This window comes from Manacus candei, unplaced genomic scaffold, assembly GCF_025592945.1.
Source record: "Manacus candei isolate 608988 ecotype Guabito, Panama unplaced genomic scaffold, ASM2559294v1 h1tg000043l, whole genome shotgun sequence".
Classification (NCBI taxonomy): domain Eukaryota; kingdom Metazoa; phylum Chordata; class Aves; order Passeriformes; family Pipridae; genus Manacus; species Manacus candei.
The window spans coordinates 17,033,515-17,056,284 of NW_026138091.1; the positions used below are offsets into that span (position 1 = coordinate 17,033,515).

Genomic DNA, 22,770 nt, shown 5'->3' on the forward strand with positions numbered 1-22,770 from the left:
GATAATATCCAGAACAAATGAGTGTCCAGCTAACTGGAATTAGTTATTGCCTTGTCTAGGACTGGAAACTACCAATACAGTATGGATAAATTACACCTGACATCAGTCTACTGAATGTGGCTAACAGAGGAAGGACATAATTTACCAATACTGACAATAACACATTTTTCACCAGTAAGAATTTACCCTAAACGTAGAAGAAATTCCATCTTTCCTTTGTTTTCTTTGAAGTTCTTGCTTAAATAGAAAAATAAAACTATTTCCTTTTTTTTTGTAATATTGAAAATGGTGATTTTCAAAATATTTATTGTTATTCTTATTACAGAATTATGAAAAACATTTTAAAAATAAAAAAAATTACATGGATTCTATCATCTGTTTTTCTACATAAGGTCTATAAAAGTCAATAAATTTTTTCATACCTTAATATTTTCCCCATCTTACTTCATGACTAGATTCTGTCATATCAAAATAGTCTGCATAGTTTCTTTAGCTGGTTGACTATGATGTATAGTTCAAAGTTAAGTGAGGACATTGCTAACTTCATGATTTTCAGTAGAACAGTAAGGCTAATGTTCCCTTCCCACTATATGTTTGGTTCAGTGAAACCTAATTAAACAATAATTGGAGTCAATGTTTTCAAATGTTCAAAAATAAGTCAGTTTCAGTATTGGCAGCATTTTTTCTGTCACACATATTTAAAATGATCTATTAATTTTGGATTTCCTTTTAGTATAGTGACATTAAATCCCAAAGTACTACTTGTTAAATCCATATATAAACTCCTCAATGCTTTTGTCTTCTTTATCTCTACAAATATTCACCAACTTCTTTATGTGGATTCATGTAAGTAAGAAAAAATAGTTGTATTTCTTGCTGTTTCATCTAAATTTATTTGGCCTGAAAAAAAGTAACTATTGCAATGGACATATTCTTTTTCTTTTCAAAAGTAAGGGAAAGCCTTTGGTTTATGTTTTACCCTTTCTAAACTACTGAAAATGTAATGTAATGTTATTACCACAGCATTAGTTATTACTTTGGAAGTATTTGTAAGGCATTATACTGACCAACCAAGACTGAAAACAAACATCTCTGTCAGTACACCATGCATATAACCTTTATCTGATCTAACTTTGTTTCATGATAGATCTAATTATAAGAAATTAGTATTTTATGACCTGCTTATTCAATGCAGAAGACCAATAATGAAAATTCTTACTGTTTTTTTGCAATATAATAATATGAAAATAGTTGCATCATGTGTAAGAACCCTTAAACCAGAACTAATTGTCAAGTAATACCTAACACTTGTTTCAGAAGGACAACAGCATTCGTGATCATTTTTGGGTACATGCTTTAAAACAAATCCTGAACTTGAAAGAGAAAAATCCTCTTTTAAATATTGAGTAGATTCTTGGGAGAAGTATAACTCTAGCATCAGGATATTTTAGAGGTTTAACTTTTGTCTAACTCTTTTATATTAGGTGAGAATTTCTATTTGACAAATGAAGGCATATTGAACTCTTTTAGTTACATACTAAAAAAACCCAATACGGTATAAAAATAGCTTTTAATAGGGAAAGTGCAAGGGTTGATTAATGCAAAATACAAATATGCAGATTTCAGTCCCCTACTGAGTCTTTGCTGAGAAACTATCTCAGTGATGAACTTACCAAACAAACATTGGAAGTTACCATATTATTTAAGCCCTTCTGATAATTGCTGATCTTAACAATACCTCTATTTCTCTTCAAGATGCTATCACAAAAGGCAGATAAAAATGTAAGGATTTATAGGAGCAGCATATTAAATGCTCTCGACTTTTATGAAACAAAGTAGTGATAGGACTTTGGTGCTAACTTCATCCAAATATGATACCAATGGGCTGTAAATGCTTTCCTTTGCAAGCCATAGGAGACGCTAAAGAGAACAAGACTCACACAAAGGGACTCCCAATGCTAAAAAGAGTGCCATGAATAGTGACTCAAAGTAAAACTACGCAAACACATATGAAAATTTTAGCTTACAATAGAAATACTATCTTGCATAAAGTCAACAGGAAAGAAGTAATAATAAAACAGATACTAAAAGAAAGCAATAGTTCATACATTTACCAAGTGATATGGTAATAGAAGAAGGAAGTAAGTTTTGGGGCTTTCTAAACAGTCAACACAGGGTAATCAAGTTAAGCATGCTTATTCTTTACAGTGTCAGTGAACCTCTGCTTTTTTATATCTTCCTGTTGAAGATATATCACCATCAAAAGGACACTGACAAACTGGGGAGATAGCAGAATTTATGTAGGAAAACAGCAAAACTGTTGCCCTTCAAAGAGTATTAGAATTTACTTGTTTCAGTTTGCTAGTTTTGTATTTGTTTTTTCTTGATGCAAACACAGGACCAACCAGTATTTAATATCCGTATGGAGGCTTTGGATGCTTTATAAGATGATACCTTCCGACCTTTAACAGACATTTATCTGTTTCAGCTTCCTGCTTCTTTTAATGGCCTTATCCCATAATGTGCCAACAACTTACCTTTACATTAAACAGCCTCACATTAACCCCTGATGTATTCCAATACAGACTATTCTTAGAATGTAGAATTTCACCACAACTGACAATAGCATTTCATACAACAGGAAGTAGACCCTACTATAAAGGGCCATACCAAAGAGAAAACTAAACTGGCATTTGTTTTCAGACTACAGTTAAATCAGCTTAATCAAGATTAGACAAGTTCTTTATTTCCTTGTAAATATTGCACTGTTAAATCATTTAAACTTTTTCTATGGTAAAAAATCCTTTACTTTCCACTGATCATAATAGTCTCTAGTAGCTGGTGACAGCTGATCTGTGCATGAGTCATATTGGATATAAAGCACAATTCATGTTAAGAATGAATTATGGAATTAAGCATGCCATACTCTTTTAAGAGTGAGCTGAATGAGTTTCAAGGTGACTTTTTTGGTCAAAGATAACTGTAAGCACTGACAGCAAAAATGATAGGCAGTCTTGGAAAGGAGGATGTTTATTTGGGATGTTATTGTGAAAAAGTGAAACAGGATGTGAAGTTCAATTTTCAGTGAATTAAGTAGCCATTTCCTGGTAATAATGTTGGCACAAAAAGCCAGGAAGATTTGAGAAACCCTGAAAGAAATGAGAGTTCCATAAGAAAGGTCCACAGCCATCGAGAAGGTAATTAAATTTATAAAAGTTTTATTTTATTTTCATATTATTTAGCTACAAAATACTGTTGTGTTACTGCAGTAGGTAACCTTATAAATAATATTTGTGTATATTATATCTGCAATTATACAAAATTTGCATACAATATAGATATGACTTTTATACAATGCATAGACTAATACAGATATCTACTATATTCACACACAAAAAAAACCCCAAAACAACAGAAGAAAGGGAAATTACAATAGTCCTTTTGACATTGAAATAGTAGAACCTATTTTTCTTCAAGGTATGTAGGGAAATCTGCCAATATATACGAGGATATGGATCATTAAGGCATTCAACAGGAAGAATGAATCATAGAATCGTAGAATATTCTGAGAGGCACACAGTGATCATCAAATCCAGCTCATGGCTCTGCACAAGAAAACTCCAAACATCACTCTGTTTGGGAGAATTGTCCAAACACTTCCTGAACTCTGGTAACCTTGGTGAAGTAACTGTTTCCCTGAGAAACCTGTACCAGTACCCTACTACCCTCTAGGTGAAAAGTCCTAAATCTCCCCTAACATATCTTCATACTGTTCCCTTGGGTCCCTGTTCACCTGCCTCTCCACTTGGCCTAGTGAGGAAGCTGTACACCGCTATGTGGTCTGTCCTCAGTCTCTTGTCTACACTGAACAAGACAAGTGACGGCAGTCGCTCCTCATATGGGTTCCCCTTTAAAACTTTCACCATCTTTGTAGCCCTCCTTTGGACACTCTTTATATCTTTCTTATATTGTGATGCCCAAAACTGGACACAGTACTCAAGGTGAGGCCTCAGCAGTACAGAGCAATCCCCTCTGTTGACCCCCCCTGGTGATGCTGTATCTGATGCACCCCAGGACATGGTTGACCCTCCTGCCTGCCAGGGCACACTGTGAATGAAAGAAGTTATATTCAGCTCTGGAGCCCTCAACATCAGAAGGATGGGGAGTCTGGAGAAGTCTTCAGGGATGCTTTAGAGTACCCTGCCAGTACCTACAGGGGCCTACAAGAAAGCTGGAGAGGACTTTTGACAGGGCATATAGTGATAGGGCAAGGGGTTTAAGCTGAAGGAGGGTAAATTTACATTAGCTATTAGGAATTTCTTCACTGTGAGGGTGGTGAGACACTGGAACAGGTCACCCAGAGGAGATGTGGGTGCCCCATCCCTGGAAGTGTTCAAGGACAGGTTGGATGGGGCTTTGAGCAACTTGGTTTTGTAGATGTAAACCCTGACCATTGCAGGGGGCTTGGAACTAGATGACTTTTAAGATCAGGTCCCTTCCAACCCAAATCATTCTATGATTCTATGGTTCTATGAAATGTTTGCCTAGGCTTGCTAGATGTTTGCCAAGAACTCAATAAATTATTATGCATGAATAACTACAGAAAAAATATTTCTGTTCTTTCTCATTTGCCATAGTTCACAAAGTTAAGACAAATTCCTCAGACCCAGAGTGTTGGTAGCCTTGATTAAATAGCCTAGTAGAAGAAAATGCCAGCTTTTGAATGCCTATTTTGACTCTGCTACATGTCATTTGCCATTGATGAATGAGCAACAGGTGTGACATATTTCACCAGTATGCAAGGCTCACAACTAATGAAGGACAAAATCTAATAGTCAGGAGGGAGGTGAAGCTGTCTTATCATTATTAAATATATTCACAAAATCTGAGATTGGTAATTTCTCCCACATTCCTTGTGAGGAATGACCAAGCGAATCAGGACCCTCCAGGCTGAGAAAATGACAAATGAGCAATGGTATGATAAAAAGCAAAAATGACAGAAAGAATGTGGAGAGAAAACTACTGTGTTTGCTCTCCATCTAACAAAATGTCTAAACGTGATCACATTAAATGGCAGTTGACATTTAAAACAAGTGAAAGAATATGCTTCTTCACTCATTTTTTTTTATATTTTAGGACTCCCTGATATAGGGACCAGATAATTTACGTGGATGCAAAAAACCAACCTGACAAATGGGGAAGATGAAGATCACTGAGACTAATAAATTCAAGCTCTGAAGCAGAAAGTTATTGACGTAGCAATGTTAGGGATCTGGGAGAGGAATCTGTAAAAGACCAGGAAGTCCTGTAGACTCTGACCCATCCTTCTTCCAGAGGTGTCTTCTACTACCTGCCTTCGGAGTGGCATACTGGAGGTGATAATCTCTTGGTATGACATGAAATAACTGTTCTTTAAAAGCTCAGCAGAGTACTGTATTTCTTCAACAAGGTTCAATATTTTCTCTTTCGTCTACTCTCCAAATGCTTGTATAATTCCATTTATTCAGTCATTTTAAATAGAGGAACTGATTTCAAAATTATAAATCCTAGAAGCCTATTTCTGTCCTTGTCTTCTTTATCTATTACCTTGTCTATTTAATTACACTGCATGATCTATTGCAACTGGAGCTACATTAGGGATACCATATGTTTCAAACGTTTAAAACGATGTTATACTATGGGTTTTATGTTATTATTTCTCACATATTCCAATATTTTTATTTTTAACATCTCAGAACTGTTCTCAAAATAAATTGAACAATGTAGACATTTTGCTAAATGAACAATACATCCACTATGACAATTCAAACAACATTTAATGTCATTTTCCCACGCAATTGAGAATGATAGAATACATCTCCTGTAATTCTGTTACATTATGTGTAATGTCCCAGACAAAATCCTATCTGAGTTGCTTTGAGTTAGTTTAACAAACTTCCTTCACACTTCTGTAGGCATTGCACTGAGAGGCACAAACCCTCCAGCAATTCTTTTAAAGTTTGTGATTTTACAGAGAAATTTGGCTCTTGGAAGACATAGATTTCTTGCATTCCTAGGGTCCAGAGAACAACATAAATAATTAAAGAGCTCAGTGATAGCGAACAGAAAAAAGCACTTAAGTTCCATACTTGCAGCACTGAACAAGTAAAGCAGGAGCGACTGAAAGATATTTTCACCTTCTACCTAATTCACTGTGTTTATATTCAGCATCTTTCTCAGACCCCTCATTTTAGTTTCTGGATTTATTTTTAAAGAAAAAAGAAACATGCTTGTAGAGAGCCTTGTGTTAAAAGAAATATGAAAACCTAAAGACATATACAGTTGAAAAAATGATCATAATAATTTGACACTTTAGAATAACAATTTGATGGATTTCACCTTTTATTCTCATTGGGCATGGTTCTTGAAGATTTCACTTTTTCCTCAATTTTATTTCATTATTTGAAACTACAAAGTGAACATGATAACTAAACTCTGCTTGGGCTGCTGTTAAGTCATGAATAATTTATTTTAAATATCTGACACTGCATGTAGGCGCATTTACTAACCCCCAACAGCCCAAAATTTCTGAGACCAAGGTAGGTTTGCCTGTGCTCATCAATACTGTCATGATTTTTTCTCAGGCTGCTGTCCCTGAAAAATGTTCACTCAAGATGGCTGCACAGCACGCTGGAAACTTTGCATTTGTCATTATTACTGATTTATTTCTGCAGACACTATGCTGATTCCCTAGGATGATAAGCATTTATAGCATTTCAGTCTTTGACAAATCTTGCAAAGTATGGACGTCTGATCTATAAAGCTCCTTGTGATCAGGCATCATACAGACAAGTGAAACTCAGACCTAAGTCACACGTGTAAGCAGAGTAGCTCTTGGACAAAGTTGGTAAGTGCACTCCATATGCATGAGTGTTCCAGGGGGACCTATAGCACAATGCTATAAGTAGATAATTTGTAGTAACAAGCACTTACTTTAATGACCCAAGCTAATCCTCTGCTGACTTCCATACTCAGTGCAGATAGGCCTCCCTGTATGTAGGTGGAATTTGAATGGTAAGTGAAAGGTTTTTATTTGATAATCCTGGAACTCTTACTGAAGTGTTGAGATTAAGCCTGGAGTTATAAGAGAAGGGAGTATGAACAGGCTACCTTTTCCAGATGTGTCAACTAGTCAGTCCCTAGCAAGGGCTGGAATAAATTACTGTTTCTACTGGCAGCAACAGATAATGAGAGTTTCTGTTCAGGGGCAGAGAAGACATGAACCCTCCCCAGTGCAACTTGGATTCAAACCTGGAATTTGCCTTTTTTGCTTCATCCTTTCTTTTCCTTTATTCAGTTAGACTGAAAGCCCTCTTCTACTCTGCATACTTCCTTAGATTAAATGTTTTGATGACTGTAAGGCCCCTCAGCAATAGAATTGTTAATAGGAGATTAATATGGTGAAATAGTTAGATTTTTCCCTCTCAATTTAACTCATCTACTTACACAAAGGTGAGAGGCCAGTATAATTGTTACTTTCCATTATTACATAATAATTTTATATATTGAATTAATATTGGCTCAAATTCTGCTACAGGTTTGTAGACATAGTCCTTAGTGGGTTTAGTAGGCAATTTAGTTTCATGTCTGCACATAATTTTGTGCTGAGTAATGAGTGAGTCATTCCCACATATCATTAAATATAAATGATGGAATAAAATAATGCTTACATTTTGTGCTTTTGTATTGTAGGTATTTCTACATTTTAGTAAATTGCAAGTCTGAGAAGCCCAGTATAAATCTTCTCAGTGTCAATCATGTAAATAGATAATGAAACTCTAACCTTTTTAGATATTTGAAGAACTTTTCTGTATTTTAGCTATGCCTGTACATTTCTAGACAGCTTTAAAATACAGACTGTCTTAAGATGTTTAAGGAATATAATATTTAATATTCAATAAACCTCATAACACTTCTGTATCTCTTAACTTTCAGAAACAAACAAAATTTTTGGCAAAGATGGAGGCAAAGTATTTAATCCATATCAAGGACGTAATGAAGAATTGAAGATCATTATTGCATTGCTTATAGAAACTTATTAAATGAATGGAGATCAGAATTACCTTCCAACCTTACTCATTCTGTGATTCTGTGACTGTGAAAGTACTGCAGTTCTACACAGGGTTCCAAATGGTATGAGAAACTGAGAAACAAATGAAAAAATATTGTTTTCATGTCTATAATAATTTTGTGAATAAAAGTTATTAATTAGAAGAAACTAAAAAGAATTATTTTCTTGTAAAATTAGTTATGTGGAAAAATTACCTCATAAAAATATCAATTATTTTATCATTAGTTTATATACTATTACAAAAACTGTAATACACTGTTTATAACTGTTCAGATATAGTTTCAGAAATAATGAAGCAAAAAATAATTTAGTGGAAATACTCTGCTCCACTGTGAGTCAACTGCAGGATAAAATCACCAAACTTCCTTTTCCACACCTTTGTAATAACACCCTTTCTTGTGAATCCAAACAGTCAAGCAACTATTTATATCTGAGCTTTTAAATCATAAAACTTGAATCTTAAAGAGTCCTAGAGCTCTTCTGAAAGTTCTCAGACAGCTTTTTCAGCTTTCGTTCTTACTGTTGTGACAGAAGACTGGGCACTATGCAGAAAGTGTGAGAATCATATTCTTTAAAAAAACCATTTGTATTTGTTAGAGGTTTTTTACCAATTCCTTCCTAACTACTTTTTTTTTGCTTTCAGTACTATTTCCCTCCTTTACACCTGTTTCGGATGGTGTGGTGTTTGACCTTAACTGGATGCCAGGTACCCTTCAAGCTTGCTCTATCACTCCCCTCTGCAACTGGACAGGGGAGAGAAAACATAACAAAAGGTTCAAACGTTTAGGTAAGGACCAGGACAGATCACACATTGATTCCAATCACAGGCAAAATAGACTCCACTTAGGAAAATTAACTAAATTTATTACCAATCGAAATGAAAAATAAAATAAATCTTAAAAACACATTCAACCCCCCATCTTCGCCTTCTTCCCAGGCTCTACCTCCACCCTCCAGCGGCTCAGAGAGGTGGGAAGTGGAGGTTACAGACAATTCATCACTGGTCTTTTCTACCACTGTCAGGGAGAGGAGTCCTTCCCCTGCTCCAGCATGGGGTCCCTCCCGCAGGTGACGATCCTCCACAAACTTCTCCAGTGTGAGTCCTTTCCCTAGGTTACAGTTCTTCATGAACTGCTCCAATGCAGGTCACTTTCCAGAGTGCAGTCCTTCAGGCATAGGCTGTTCCAATGTGGGTCCTCCACAGGGCCACAAGTCCTACCAGGAAAGCTGCTCTAGTGTGGACTCCTCTCTCCACAGGTCATCAGGTCCCTGTCAGGACCCTGCTCCAGCTAAGGCTTCCCACAGGGTCACAGCTTTCTTTTGGGCATCCACCTGTTTCAGTGTGGGTCTCCACCATGGGCTGCAGGTAGATCCTACTGTGTAGGATCCACTCCTGTGGTCCTACATGGGCTGCAGGGGCACAGCTGCTCCACCATAGCCTGCACCATGGGCTGCAAGGAATCTCTGCTCTGGTGCCTGAAGCACCTCCTCCCTGTCCTTCTCCACTGACCTTGGTGGCTGCAAAGTTGTTCATCTCGCATATTCTCACTCTTCTCTAAGCTTTTTTTTTCTTTTTCTATTTTTTTTTTTTCCTTCTGAAACATGTGATATAGTTTGAAGCTGACTCTCTGCCAAGTCTCCAAACCTTACCACAAGAAGTCCCCCCCCGCCCCAAACCTCAGGGAGAAGAGGGAGAAAAACAACCAAGAAAAACCGAAAGGAGAGAGACAGCTAAAGCTATATATATATTTACACTTATGTTACAGGTATATACAATTGAAATATACATACAATTTCACAAGGGGGAAGGGAAAAGAAGCAAAACCAAAATAAAAAATATATATATCCTGATTAGTAGCCCAATATCTAACAACCAAAAGAGTTAGCAAAGAAATATCTCACTACTCTCCATGGGACAACCGAGAGTCACTCCGGAACGATCGCCGACAACCTCCGCCTCCCAAGGTCGGCAAGGCCTAACCAGACCTCGCTCCCCAACACGGCAGACTCAACAGCAGGGAACCTGCACCTCCAAGCCGCCGGAAGGAAAGAGAGCGAAGGCCTCTCCTCCTTTCTTCTTATAGCCCAACTTACGTAAAAATCATGGGGAATACTTGGTAAATCTGGACCCCTCCTTGGTTACAAACTGGTCACCAAGGAAGGCCTAGGCCCAACTACCACAACGTGTTATCACAGAGGCCTTACCACCATCTCTGATTGGCTCAACCTTGGCCTGTGGCAGGTTCATCCTGGAGCTGGCTGGCGTTGGCTCTGCTGGACATAGGGAAAGCTTCTGGTAGCTTCTCACAGAAACCACTCCTGTAGTCCCTCTCCTGCTACCACATCCTGGTCACTCAAACCCAATACAGATGGCATAATCTGAAAAATTTCAGATGAAATCTTGGATTTATTATTTTTATAAAGCAAGAATTTTGCTTCTGTGTTCAAGAAGAAATTCATGCAACATATCTTTAAATATCCTTTCACTATAATGTCTCAGATTTCCCTTACTTAGCATGTCTGCAGAATTCCTCAATCAAAAAAAATCAAAACCATAACCCCAACAGATTGCACATGCTTCCGTCTTCCTGGAAATTATTTGCACAATGCAGAGCAATCTCATTAAATGAAAATTAACATGGTTGACATTTGAAATACTTTTCTAGAGTTTTTACTTGAATTATTTGACCCATATGTTCTTCAGAGAAACATAGGGAAGGAACAGAATCCATTGTATTTCTTTTTGAAAATATATGCATATAATTTTATAATTTTATAATTTTATTATAATTTACTTCTAAATCTTATGGTCCCAGATGAGTTGTGACTTTAGTAAAATTCACTTTACAACCAATAGAAATATTACTTAAATGACAATTTTAAGACAAATTAGACTTAAATGTCTAATTCAAATTTGTTTGAAAGATTCTAGAAGCAAAGAACTTAACTTTCCAAATTCTGTAGGGAAATATATGTCCCTAAAAAATGTTCCAGAATATTACTTTTAGTGAAACACTTATCACATGAAAAGGGGAAATTTCCTTGACCCTCAGTGATTTGTTTGTCAGTCAGTGCCCCAGGAAATATGAGACCCTTGTGCCCAACCTTGTCCTGTTATGGAGACCCGAACAGTCCTGCTGTATTGGAGGGCGATTTGACTACCTATTTCAGGGGGCTCAGCCAACAGCGTAAGGGAGACCCCTCAGTGGGTCTTCCCACTTCATCTGAGTGTGTTACGCGCTGCTGGCAACTACCAGTGTCTGCAAAGGACTCCCTCGAACAGTTTGCAGAACAACACTCTTTATTAATACAAAATTGTGATAGGTTAAGGTTCAAAGATTGCTGGTGATAGTATCTGATTGCAAAGATGTATTTAAAACAATACACAGACATGCTGCAACCCCAATAGAAGTATTCAGTGCGTGTAGAGTGCAGTTCTTACTCAACAGGCTTCCTACAGCCTGATCCCAGCAGTTACGGTGGTCTTCCCTAACTTTTCCTCCATTCTCAACTTACTTTTATACTACTGCTTTATGTTTAGGTGGAACTTGAGTGACTTTAGTCCTAAATACCTTTGTTACTGCTTGGTGTAAAATTCTCTCACTTTGCTTTTAAAGATACAGTCAAAAAAATATAGAGCATGTGCCCGGGGGGAGTGGTCATACCTTGGAGGTGGATAACTTTGGGATGGAGGTGTGTGTTAATATTATAATTAGGCTTTAATGAACCAAGTTCATTCTAGGAGAGAGAATTTGCCACAGTTGTTAGCTCAGCAGCAGGACATCTCCTATCTACCTTGGTTGACGGGTGCTATGTGGGTTATCAGCTGCAAAGTACCACTGAGTTTCCCTCCCTGCAGGGATTTCCACAGAGCCTGGCCATGGTGTCTCCACTCCACTCCACACTCCATTCCATTCCTTTCAGCAAGTGGTTACTATTGTGTGGAGAATCATCATGGAACATGCCAACTGCATTCCATCGAGGGAGTAGCAGCTGCATTTTACCCCATAATTTCCGTACTGTTATAACTTCTGTGAGGATGTGAATATAACTTGTCAGTTTCCTCTAACTTTATCTCTGGTTATCTTTCCATGGAGTTCCCAGCCATTTTTCCACAATACTTGTTTAGACTGACAGTAGTTTTTTGTAAAGTAAATACAGAAATATCCATACATCTTTACGTAACATGAAATGAACAACACTTAAATGTTCCTAAAATTCCAGGAAAGCACTGGGAGAGAACACTGATCTCTTCTTCTACTGTTTCCCTGTCACGTCCACATCCCAAACACATGCTAATACCTTTAAAATAACTTTTTTATCTCATTGGAATTTTTGCCCTTTGGATAGACCTCAGTAATTTTTTACCTTTTTTTTCTTGCAATGTTTTTACACAATCATACTTACCCTAACCTTGCACAAACAAAAAACAAAGTATCTAATAAATTAATATTTTTTTAATATATGTAATGATTTTTTGTAGAAGAAGAGAAAATGGAGAACAAAATTCAAAATATTTATAGAAGTATTCTTTTACATACTCAGTGTTTCACTGGTTACAATATTCATTCAGGATGTGCAAAACTACTACAAAAATAGTGCTTTAACAAATACATTTTTTGTCTAGAAATGTCAGAGTTTCTAATTCTGTAAGACTGCCAAATTATCAAGAACATGTATAATTTCATTAACATGCAAATTGTCTAGATTTTGTTCTGATCAATAAACAAATGTGCAATTGTGAGAACTTCCATATTTCTCAGAAAGTTAAATTTTTCTTCTCCAGTCAGACTGTTTCAAATATTAGATCATATCACTGACTTATAATAATAGGGGTGGATTTTCCCATGCTTCCTACTTAGAAAGTGGTTTGATACAAAACATGATCAGTGAGTCTCCATATTCTCATAAATGTGATAGATACAACTGCAATAAAATTAGGTTTATTTTACAGCTCAGCTGTTGACCACTCACTATAGAAGCCAAAGTCACTCCTTTCCATTTCAACTACATCCTTCCAAGAAAACCACTCCTAAGTCTGCTATAGAAAGGCAGAATAATCTGAATGATGACATGTCTACAGTCATTTTCATGCATAATGTACCTTGATATTTCTGAATGTATTTTACCACTAAAACCAGTTCTAAATCAATCGACTGCTTAAAAATCCACAACAGGGCAAATAAGGGAATATGAATCTTCAAATGTATTCCAAATAGGTCATAGCAAAAAAAGAACACTTTGGCAAATAAAGGTTAATTAGCTTTTCTTTAACTATCATATTACATGTTTGTAATTAAAATACAAGTTCTTTCGCTTAATGTCTTCATTCTTAATACATTTTCATCCCAGGACACTAGCTACTGGACTTAAAAATCCCTCAATATAATCAGTTTTGAATCAGTTTAAATCATGTGTTTGGTGTTCAGAGAAACATCTAATCTCATTCTCTGCTTTGAATCAGATCATGAACCAAAATGAAATTAGTGAATATAGTCATGATAATTTTATGCTGCCAAGAAATTAATTTCTTCCAGTTCTTTGCTCCATAAAGGATTTTACATGCTGTATAGATATCCTTAAATCACCATTCATGGCTTGTAACTCACATTTGTATTTATAGAAGTAAATCTGTCATAGTAGAAACAATAATGTATTTTGGAGGTTAGATTTGGACTTAACCTCTTTTTTTATTCCTCCCTGCTTTCTAAATTGGTAACAGGCAGATGAAACAAAATAACAGATTGTTTTAAATTGTTGGAGTCACTTCAGATTACATCACTTACATTTTATGATGCTGCTAGTTATTATCACATGATGTAACACAATTTGTCAAAATGACAAATCAGTAACATGGCAGAAACACCAGATGTCATAGAAATGTAAGAACTGCCAGCTGAATTTAGTTAATTTGTCCTTTCCAGCCAACCTATCTAATCGTGGCCAGTACCAGATGCCTGAGAAGAAGCAAAAAACCCTTCTACAATGAAAAATGTTTGAAAAATCAGTGTAGGACAGTATGTTCTTTCTTTCTAAATCTGCTTATCAAGAGATTGGCTTATTTCCTACAATATAAGGATATAAATTGCTGTGCTAATAATTAAATTCCTCAAGTCTGACAAAAGTCTTCAGTTCCCTCTAATTTTTATTATGTTCTTCATTCTCATTTTCATGTCCTTCTCAGCTTCTTTACTCCATGTCCCAGCTGGTTTACTCCATGTCATTTAGGATGTGATTCAGCAAACCAAACAGAAGACACATTTGTGCAAGTGTCCACATAAACTGATAAAATGCATATATAAAGAAATGAACTGTATTAATTTGTTCTTTGAAAAGCTAGCAGTTTTATGTGGAAAAATGGTAATCTTTCACAAAAGTAAGTTTTTTAAACAAAATCTGATTTTGAGGGAATCTAAATGCTGTTTTTTTCCAGACTGCATTTATCTGGGGAGTTTCTTACATCTTATGCTATGGGCACAGAAGACAAGCAGTGAAGTGATCTACCTGCTTATGTTTTGTTGAAAGGTCAGATGACCTTTGCCTGAACAAGATATTGGCCAACCTTTGACAAAGGAAGGCAGTCAAATTGCCTTTTACAACAGACAGAGTTACAGTAACTTTAGGATTATGTGTGTTAGTAAGAACATAGACATCCTGTCCTTTCTTATCTGCACTACTTCGCTAATTCCTAGTTTCCACAATCTACTTAATAAGCAGAAGACAGTTACAGTATAGAAAACTGTAATTCATATGTGAAAAGTAATGACTTACTGACATTCTGTAAAATTAGACAGCAAAATCCAATTTTCTGACTTCTGTTAGGGACTGAGCTTCATTTCACATGTTCACAAGTACCTGAGACAGTATCCATAGAGTTCAAGGAGCCTATTTCTCAATGTCTGTTGCCCTTGCAGAAACAGAACTCATTACTTTTTTTAAAGCAGGTTTTCCCATTTTCTGGGTTCCTGTGCCCCACCTACACGTCTATAAGGGACTTACTAGGACTCCTGCTTCTAATTCTCGTAAACTGCAGAAAAAATTATGTTTGTTTCCCATTGACAAGTGCTACCAAGCAATTACATGCCTAGATGATTGAGAAACAGTGTATATGGAAAATACCATGAAGGAGTTGCATGGATGAAATAGGTAAAAGGGAGGAAAATGTCATTGATAATGTAGTTAGCTTATATCCTCTCCCAACGACAATCTAATTTCAAAGAAGAAATAAGATTAAAAAACAACTTTTTGTCCCTAAAAATTGTATTAGTTGCAGATTGAGACCAAGACAAAACAACTTTCTGAAGCAGCACTGCTAGAGAGTGAATGACTGATACTGAGCAACCGACCTCCTCAGGGGCATCTAAACACAGTGCTTCAGAGCAATCCAAATCCAGTAATGAACTTATAAGCTATTTACTTTGCTGCATTTTGTTAGGCTTCAGTCCTGGAACCCCAGACTATTTAGGGGGAAAAGAAGGGCAATGTCATCTACTGCAATTCAGTCTTTCTAATAACTAGATGAAGCCTGACCTCGACTTTGATGCTTATAAGGTAAAGAAAAGGTACGGCACAAAGCTGAACAGAAGCATGCAGGCAGGAAAAGGCAACAAACTTTTTTTTCCTTTACTAACACAAATTATTTCAGATTTTAAAATTTCTCTTTCTTTTATTTTCTATTCTGACAGGTATATAGAGGGGTTTAGATATCTATTGCTCCATAATATCAAATCAAACATACGGGCCTGAGAGCTAACACTGACCTGCAGCACTTCTGTAGCTAAATTTATAGAAAAAAGAAGGATTTATTTATAGCATTAATTAATTTTCCTTATTAAAGAATTCTTAATACACTATTGGACTATAAGAACAGACATTGGAATTATGCAAATCACGTATTTTTTCTCTTTCTGCTCCTCATAGATATATATTTTTAATAAGCCTGTAGATTTAGACTCGGCTGATATGTAAACTCCCATTTTTTCCTGAAAAGGTAAGTCAGGTCCACTCACTCTGGTACAGATTTCCTGCTCAAGAATGGAGCTCTGCTACTAAGATAAGATTGTGTGCACACACATGGACTTGCAGATACGTAAGTGGGAAGCTGCAGAAACATATGTTATTGATTTGGCAGGGTGGGTTGACCTGAGCTAGTATTTTAAGGCCCCCCACAGCCACTCCATTACCCTGCCCTGCCCCAGAGGCCAAGGAGGAGAATAGGAAGAGGAAAACCAAGAAAACTCATGGGTTGAAAGACAGTTAGTTTAATAAGTAAAGGAAAAATAAAAAAAACCTTTCAGCTTCAAGTTTCTGAAGGATTTCTGAGGAAGCTCTACAGATGAATATCATTGAGATAATAAGATGAACAAAAATCATTCTTAAACTTATCAGGAGCTCCTTTTTCCATACATCCCTCAGACTCTACTGGTTGTCTCAGTCTAAGACCTAAGTGCTTTTTTGCTGACTTCATCTACGTTACTTCAGGTCCAGAACACTTGAGTTTGATGGCCATATGATGTGTTTTTAGAATACACCATAAACCCACCTTGCACTGTAATCTATTTTTCTGAATATCACTACACAGAGTACGAATCCTTTTGACATTGTGTTCACCCCACTAGGAATGCCCTGTTCTCTCAGAGAGAGAGTCTAAATTATGTCATTTTATTGCTCATAGACAGTGTCATCAGCAAGAGTCTTCAGATTTCTTAGTCAAGATTATTTGTAAAGTACTATGTAGAACGTCGCAAACTTGTTGACTAGATAAATATAAAATTGGCTTCCCATCATAAGGGATTCTGTAGAGGAAAACACACTTTTCTGCATGATTTAAATTTGTGTAAATACAGGTATGGACAGGACTGTAGCACACTTTAGCTTTTGGAGAAGAGGTATATTTTGGTATATCATCATTACCCATAAAGAGAAAAGTTTAAAAAAATTATTCAGAACCATGTACTGTAGGGATGAGTTTTTTTCAGTAAGAGGACTACTAGCATACAAAAATAATCACTGAATATGACAGCTGGATAATTTTAATTTCACTCTAATAAAGACCTTAGGAAAAGCAGAAGATATAATGAAAAAGGATTCTATAGGAAACAGGTTTTAGTACTATGCATGTAGCTTTTTTTCTTCAAGTTTTTAAGTGTTCATTTGAGTAGTGAGGTTATGAAACTGAGATATAAATTACTCTACAGACAAATAATTCTTCTGGGAATTAAATAGTAACAATGGGAAGAAAATCACTGTAAAACAACTTTTGAGGAAATAAAAATGAATTATGGATCTTCAACAGTTTGAAATTAAGTCCAAGTGAATTGCTATTGTTGGAGCTGTTATGAGATGTTATGTAGTACTTTCTCATTTTATTAGAATTAAATAAAAGATGCCAAGTCTTAATGAATTTAAATACTGATGTAATGCAGTTTCTGTGAGAAAGACAGCACTCATTTAACAATCCCCTTGTTTACTTCAGCTGAAAAGTCCTGCACCCAATGAGATGAAGGAAATGTCCATATGTTTTTTACAAGGCTATAATGGTGAAGATGGCACTGTAAAGTACGAAATCTTGCTCTCTGTAAACAAACTGATTAACAAGTAAAACAGTGTGTCTAATAAGGCAACACTAAATTTATAATATGTTCTTAGGCAGAGTAGCGTGTCGACTTCTAAACAATAATTGGCTGTTATTGCTGATTCATCAAAAGAAAATGGGCAATTTTTTATTTTAATGTTAATGAATAAGTGTCATTTTACACATTCATCCACATCTAAGTTTTATGGTATTGTTCTAGATACAATAATTTCAGTCATTATTGTCCTATCAAGTGATTATTATACCTATCAAGGGAGTCAGCTGTTTCTGTGAACTGAAAAGAAAGAGGTATAGTAGTTTCCTAAATCCTCTCATCCCTGATACCTCCACATGCCTCCTTCTTTCATCCACATATTTGGTCTCCTTAGGTCAGAATGCCAGCTGGTGATTCCCCTGCTGTGTGGAAATTCTTCTGAAGGAGTCAACAGCTACATCCTGTCTAGTAATAGACCATTGCTGCTGTTAATTTACAAAGGGAAAAGAAGAGAAAACCCAGGTTCAACCTAGTGTTCTCCATAAACTTAATTTATCTTTATTACCATGTTAATTATCATCTTCTTAGAATTTCCATTGTGCAGTATGAAGATGAGGCATATTCCCTGTTCTGTGCTTGCTTTGTCTGGATTTTTGTCTTCTTTCCCCAGACCCTCTCCTTATTTACACTATGGAAGAGAATGTGTTTAGTCCAGTTTCAGGAAGGTAAATTGCAAAATTCTTGTTTATATATACAGCCCTGATTCCCTTGTCTAATTTTTATTTGTGTGCTTTTCTTCTTAAGACAGTAGGAAGTCTTTTTCTTCTTAAAGTGGTGGGAGGTTTCCTAGTTGAAAACAGAATGAAGGCCTTAAAACATACCTTCACAAGTTCAGAAAAGAACAAATGCTGCAATGATGTTATGATTTTCAGGGTTTTTTTTCTGTGGAGGTACAATATACTATGTAGAAACATATTTGTATTGTAGTCATGTCAATAATCCATCAAGTATTCATCATCCCTTTCTCATGTTCTATCTTAGACATAGCAGAATTTTTCATTTTTGCTAAGAGAGTCTATGGAAATCTTTAAAAATTCAATTTGTAATTCAGTTAAGTCTGCCCTTCTTTTTCTGGTTTTGATGTTTTGATTTTAGTTTGAGTTGCAAATTACCATGAAGCTACTAAAATATTTCAATTCTTCCCATGTTGCCATCTCATTTTATATTCTTGAAATATGAGAGCACACTTTAATGCTTGTGACTATTTACAGTGCATAGAATTCATTACATTTATGACCAACAATGAGAATTATTTTAGGCACTGAGTATTAGAAAATCATTAAAATATGTTGTCTTCATCTCTTCAGAAATTTAGAAATGGCATGTGGTAATAAATACTCTGTGACAAAGCTTCTCCTTGAAAATTTGCAGGTTGTTCAGGTCTAGTAAGAGAAGATATAGCTCCAGCCTCCTGTAAGCCTACATAGATTGGTGGCTGGTAGAGAAAAGCTGTTACAGAACAGATTCTCAAGTAACGATCAGACTTGTTCTCCAATAACTATTAGCTCTAAAGATAGTTACTAAGGAACTCAGTGAGAAATATACTTAAAAAAAAAAAATCTAGATGTTATTTCACAATAAATTTTTTCTGTAGCTGGGAATTTTCCTGCACTGTTTTCTCTTTTCAGAAGAGACCGAACGAATCTGGTAGAAATGTGGCATTAATACATATTCATAAATTAAACCTTTTCTTGTTGTAACTACTGACTTCAGCAACAAAAGAGAAGAGCTTGTCAAAAAATCTTTAGCTCAGAAGTCATGCAATTAGATCATAATAAATATGCTTTGTGCTACATGAAAATTTGAATTATCGTACTTCATTTTACATAGTAATATATCCATTCATGTTCTCACTTTGCATTAGACATAGAGTAATGAGGATTTTCCCAAATGAAAGTGGAATACTGACTGGCACAAAAAAAAGTGATGCAGAGGATCTAGCAGTAAAATATAAGAGTCTGTGCATAGAGAGGCAGACTATCATCAGATCTTGGTTGTATAGTTGGGCTTAATGGCACAACTAACCCAAAAATATATTTTTCATGGCATATAGCATGAATATTTTAATATTTACTGTTTGGTGAGGGTTTATTTCACCACCTACTGTAATGAATAGGTGTCCACTGAACAAGCTGTCTTTTTAGACAGGACAGCACTAAATTACCTACACATAAACCATGAATGCAATTCCATTCATCCTAGGGCATCTGAGGCTTTTACAAGATCTGTTGGATGTCATGCAGACTCCAATGAAGGCACACTTCTCTCTGTTCTCTGTGTAGAAAACACAGGGTATTCTGGAGGATTAAGAACATCACTAGATATGGTCATTAAGGCAGTTCAGTAATGTTTCTAGCTCACATATAGATCTATGTGTGGCTATACCTAGATGTCTTATTATGTTGTGAATCACACAAATTTGTACCAGAGAATGTTAACGTGTTAAACCTCCCTTCCTCTTTTCCATTTAAACACATTTGCAAGCTCTTAAAGAGCTTACCCAATTATTTCAGGTTTAATAATGATGGGAAAACATTTTTTTATTTATTGCAATTTGGTCAGGAGGAACTCTTTTGTAGCTAAGAATTTCATAACTACTCTCTTTTAGCACTGACAATTTAAAGTACTTTTCACCTCAAACACATATGTAATGCCTTTGCGTGCATTTCTTAAGTTCCCGCACACCTACCCCTTCAGTCAAAGTAATTTTCATGGAAAAGTTGCTTTGCTCTCTAGTGAACTGCTGAACATGCTACTTACCACCCTCAATGGATATAGGTGTAAGAGTGTACTATGAGAATAATCATTCTCTCTTTTCTTTTCCCTTGGCACTTAATGATTGTAGCAGCTGCACCAGTGTTACTAAGCAATGTCATTCGGTAGGAGCAGAACCATAAAGCGGAACGGTTGGTGCTGACTGTTAAGATATGCAGTCCTGGCATGAAGTTTAACTATCTGAACAGACACTGAGAAACTACAGAATGTGACATGAGAAATTGCTGAACACCACAAATAACACAGTGAGAAGCTGGCAAAAGTTACAGCTAGTGCTGTGAGGAGTGGCTGAATTGCACAGATGGCTAAGGAGGAAGTGCATGAGAAACTGCCAAGATTCACAGATAATCATGAGGAGTACTGGGAATCTTTGGGGGAGGAGCACCTAAGTAACCATATTGGTAATATGAGGTAAGGCTGAGATGATCTAGGTAAGAGCATCAGTAATAACAAATTTGGATAAGAGTGTAGCAAAACTAAGATGACTGGAAAAAGCCCAGACAATTTCATATGCATTGTTTATTTGGGAGGAGACAAGGATGGAGACAGGAAGGATCAAGGCTGATGAAGGAGAAGTACAACTATGAAAAATGAAGAGAAGGGGGCGAGGCCTTTTGCATGTAAGCAAGTGGCTGGTCAGTACACTTGTATGAATGAGCCTCACAACTTTTGCTTTGTAATGTCACTCTCTTTCCTGTTTGTGCATGTGTTGGAAAGTCTAAATGACAGCAACTGTAGGCTGAGTTGCCTGTATGCTTAGAGAGCTTGAGTCCTCCGTGTGCATGCATTAATGTGCGTGTGCACACATGCACATGTGTCTGCCCCTCTAAATTTCACATTCAGTCCTGCTACTGGCTGGCCCTGGAAACAGGAATAGCAGCACCTTTGCTAAATGTTGTCAAATGCAGGAAATGCTGATAATCAGGAGTTTGACTCTAAACACAAGAAAAACCAACAGTGTAATCACATACAATGCTATTTCAAACATTCTCATTGTTTTCACTTTTCTGAGGCTGATGGGTCATTCTAGGCTGAGGTCATGAAGTTTTCTCTTGATGTGATTCTACACCTTTGGTCATCTATTACAACCCTCCACAAATTTCCTAGTTCTCTTCATGTCTTTTTTGTGGTGAAAGGAAGTGTTTCTGTGCAGTACAGATCTGTGATGGAAAACTGATGAGTACCACCATCATACTTGATGTTTTCCATTTTTTGTTCTATTCCTTATCCTTAAGATTATTTTTTTATGTCATCTGAAGAATTTAAAAATAATGTTATGGTGTAAATTATGAAAGACACTAAATGAACAGATATTACTTGTTCCTGACTAGACACCATATTGGAAGATGGCAAAAAAAGAGACGTATTCTGAAGGAGAAACACAGAGTTTGAGATCTGATTTTAGGTCAACTTTTCTGGGTGTTGCTTTATGTCTGGAACTTTCAGAAGCAGAAAACCTGGGGATAGAGAGATTCATGCAGACCTTGTTAAACCTCACATGTACTAAGCTGGATGCTGGTAGTGAGATATACGGATGTATAATCTTTAAGACCTTCTATCTGGTAACTCAGACACAGCAGCAGAGACAACTACCACAGCAGCAGAAGGCACATCTAGGCAATGACTTCAAACAGAAGACGCTACAGAATATTTTTATGACAGGAAAAAAACCCTGAAACAAAGCCTTCTACTGCATTGATTCAGATGTCCACTTTGTTGTCTCAGGTGAATGGCCCCAGAAAATCACATGTCCATGTTAATAGCAACCACTGCTGCAGTACTAAGTAAAAAGAAAAGAACAGAAGGGTTGATACAGATCATTGAAGGATAGCAAATACTACTGTAGCAATGAAATTATGTTAGTCCAGCTCTTCATCTTCCTGGGATAAATAAAGCTTTCTCACTCAGCTGAAATGTGAAAAAAACCAACCAAACAAAAAATTCCCCATAAATAAATAAATTGTAATTTCAGAAATTCAAGAAAGTGCATTTCTTTAGAAAATAATAAAATCAGTATTAGAATACCAGCTGTGATCCCTTTCTTTCAGGGAAAAAACCTCAATCCTTTAGTTTAACTGAGTTTTAACAATCAGGTATATATTCTTTTTAAGTCCTTACATGCAAGTGAAATACTAAAAATTTATCTTGGTGAAGATTTGACTAGCTCTGAGTATTTGCCAATGAAAATAAAAGTTCCAACACTACTGAAAATTTTTTCTTGCAAAAGTCTACTTTATGTTTATATTTGTTGACCAC

The 22,770-nt window shown here is 36.2% G+C and overlaps 2 long non-coding RNA genes across 2 annotated transcripts in view; both read right to left on the reverse strand.

The window, feature by feature from the left end:
- LOC127474598 (uncharacterized) overlaps window positions 1–22,770 on the reverse strand; it is a 702,069-nt gene that overhangs the window by 62,357 nt on the left and 616,942 nt on the right. The window lies entirely within an intron of this gene.
- On the reverse strand, window positions 6,981–10,464 carry LOC127474600 (uncharacterized). Its single transcript, XR_007905915.1, has 3 exons — window positions 10,316–10,464; window positions 8,103–8,182; window positions 6,981–7,029 (listed from the first exon to the last, which is right to left on the reverse strand). It is a non-coding gene; the product is annotated as an uncharacterized LOC127474600 (long non-coding RNA).